At 34.8% G+C, this 1,999-nt stretch overlaps 1 non-coding gene across 1 annotated transcript; it reads left to right on the top strand.

The window, feature by feature from the left end:
• Positions 1–220: 220 nt before the first annotated feature.
• LOC148566848 (small nucleolar RNA R71) lies at positions 221–328 on the top strand. Its single transcript, XR_015881910.1, has one exon. It is a non-coding gene; the product is annotated as a small nucleolar RNA R71 (small nucleolar RNA).
• The last annotated feature ends 1,671 nt before the right edge of the window (positions 329–1,999 follow it).

The following is a 1,999-nucleotide window of genomic DNA, read 5'->3' as shown; positions in this document are numbered from 1 at the left end:
TATCAATCTCAAAAACTCCTTTCTTCTGATTTGTCCCATTATTCACAAGATTCCATTCAGAAGTTTACATGAATTGGTTATTTTCAGCCATTTCAATGAGTTCCTGAGCTTCTGCAGGTGTCTTCTTCAGATGAAGAGATCCTCCTGCAGAATGGTCCAATGACATTTTTGACAACTCAGACAGACCATCATAGAATATACTTATGATGCTCCATTCTGGAAGCATGTCAGTAGGACATCTTTTGATCAGTTGCTTGTATCTTTCCCAAGCTTCATAGAGGGATTCTCCTTCCTTCTGTCTGAAGGTTTGGATTTCCACTCTAAGCTTGCTCATCTTTTGAGGTGGAAAGAATTTGGCCAGAAAAGCACTGACCAGCTTATCTCAAGAGTTCAGGATATCCTTAGGTTGTGAATCAAACCATGTTCTAGCTCTGTCTCTTACAGCAAAAGGGAAAAGCAGAAGCCTGTAGACCTCGGGATCAACCCCATTGGTCTTGACAGTGTCACAGATTTGCAATAATTCAGCTAAAAACTGATGAGGATCTTCCAATGGAAGTCCATGAAACTTGCAATTCTGTTGCATTAGAGAAACTAATTGAGGTTTCAGCTCAAAGTTGTTTGCTTCAATGGCAGGGATAGAGATGCTTCTCCCATAGAACTCGGGAGTAGGTGCAGTAAAGTCACCAAGCACCTTCCTTGCATTGTTGGCATTGTTATTATTTTCGGCTGTCATGTCTTCTTCTTGTTTGAAAATTTCTGTTAGGTCCTCTCCAGAGAGTTGTGCTTTAGCTTCTCTTAGCTTTCACTTCAAGGTCCTTTCAGGTTCAGGATCCGCTTCAACAAGAATGCCTTTGTCTTTGTTCCTGCTCATATGAAAGAGAAGAGAACAAAAAAGTATGGAATCCTCTATGTCACAGTATAGAGATTCCTTGAGGTGTTAGAGGAAAAGAAGAATAGAAGGAGGAGGTAGAGAGGTGAGAATTCGAACTTATAGAGAGAGGGAGTCCAAATTGCACATTGAGGAGGAGTGTTAGTCTTTAAATAGAAGAGGATGAAAGAAGGGGGGAGCATTTTCGAAATTAAATTTAAAAAGATTTTGAAATAATTAAAAGAAATTTTGAAAAACTGGTTGATGATTTTCGAAAATAAAAATTGAGAAAGTAATTAAGTGATTTTGAAATTAGAAATCAAAAAGATATGATTGAAAGTTATTTTAAAAAAGATGTGATTAAAAAGATATGATTGAAAAGATATGGTTTTAAAAAGATATGATTGAAAGGATATGATTGAAAAACAATTTAAAAAGATTTGATTTTAAAATTAATGACTTGGCTAATAAGAAATTTAAAAGATATGATTCAGATATTAAACCTTTCTTAACAAGAAAGTAACATACTTGAAATTTTTGAATCAAATCATTAATTGTTAGCAAGTATTTTCAAAAATGGCAGGAGAAAAAAATGGAAAAGATTTGATTTTGAAAAAGATATAATTGAAAAATAAGTGATTTGAAAAAGATTTGAATTGAAAACAAAATCTTCCCTCTTGTGCCATCCTGGCATTAAACACCCAGAATGGTATCCATTCTGGCGTTTAACGCCCAAAATACTACCCTTTTGGGCGTTCAACGCCCAGCCAGGTACCCTGGCTGGCGTTTAAACGCCAGTTTTCCTTCCTCACTGGGCGTTTTAAACGCCCAGCTTTTTCTGTGTAATTCCTCTACTGCATGTTCTGAATCTTTAATTCTCTGTATTATTGACTTGAAAAGGCATAATTTTTGAAAAAAATTTTGGATTTTTAATGATGAGGAACAATCAAAATGCAATTAAACATGGAAAACTAAGATCAAATAAACAATGCATGCAAGACACCAAACTTATAAATTTTCATATTAGAGACACTAAAAAATTGAGAATGCATATGAAAAACAACAAAACACACAAGACAAGAGAAATTAAAGATCAGAGCAAGGAAATCATCAAGAATAACTTGAAGATTA

This window comes from Arachis ipaensis, chromosome B4 (genome assembly GCF_059453495.1).
Source record: "Arachis ipaensis isolate K30076 ecotype BB chromosome B4, ASM5945349v1, whole genome shotgun sequence".
Classification (NCBI taxonomy): Eukaryota; Viridiplantae; Streptophyta; class Magnoliopsida; order Fabales; family Fabaceae; genus Arachis; species Arachis ipaensis.
The sequence above is the reverse complement of the archived record's forward strand: the minus strand, read 5'-3'. Positions and strand labels throughout refer to the sequence as shown.